The sequence below is a fragment of the Pollachius pollachius genome (assembly GCF_949987615.1).
Source record: "Pollachius pollachius genome assembly, chromosome: 3".
In the NCBI taxonomy this organism is placed as follows: Eukaryota; Metazoa; Chordata; class Actinopteri; order Gadiformes; family Gadidae; genus Pollachius; species Pollachius pollachius.
The window spans coordinates 39652836-39653833 of NC_136936.1; positions in this window are offsets into that span (position 1 = coordinate 39652836).

Sequence of the window (998 nt, forward strand, 5' to 3'; positions counted from 1 at the left end):
TGGGTTTTCGTAGAGGAAAAAGGGAACGAGACCTTTTGGAGTTTGTTGGAAATGTTTTTCTTTTGCGATTGCTGTTTTGCTGTTATTATGTTTGTCATGCAGTCGTTTTTTTTTTCAATCTGAAACGGACAGACTTGAGGGGTTAGAAAGCTGGACAGTGTTGGACTGAGAAACAGTGTTCCTGGAACGGTGCGAAAGGGACTGCAGGGAGAAGGGATGAAAAAAAAAAGTCGCCCACACACAAATGTGAGATATTCTAATGAGCAATCTGGCGCTCCACAAGTACCCGCGTGCTCTTTGGCATCGCAGACACGGCCTGCTTAACGCAGGCGGCCGCCGCGCACGAGTCCGTCAAAAAGCGCTGAACGCCTTCACAGGAAAATAAAACGAAAGCAGCATCAACACGTTCTCCTCGCGTTGAGCACTGTGAATGTTAAAACAACAGTGGAGAAAATGCGTAACCGTCATCTTATATGCAACTCTTTTGTTTCCAGATCTTTCCGTTGTGAAGGAGAAGACTGTGAGCTGATACCGCAGAGAGACTCAGCGATGGAGAGCAGCCGGTAAGATGCACTGCATTCATCCATCCTTAGGTCACGGTAAACAGCGCACAAGAACTTAATAAGCGCTCTCGTTTGAACACAGAGAAAATTGGCTCTGACGGAGAAATGAAACGGAAATCTATCACACTCTAATAGTGTGTTGTGTTTGAAGGTGATCATAATCATTCTCAGGGTTTATGATTGATTTTATTGTTGACACACCCCTTGATGGAAACCCAGAAAAACGAATCCGGCTCTAGTATTATCAAAGAAATGAGTTTTACCTTCAGTTCGTCTGTTGACTAAGAGCACATTAGAGAAGAAGTCACAGAGCCGCTCCAAACACAGATGTCTCATGAGAATTGGTGCGACCATCAAATGATTTGTGGTCACTAAATGGGTTCTGTGGTCCCTAAAAACCACAGCTGGACTCTGGTGTTCTGCATACGAACACGA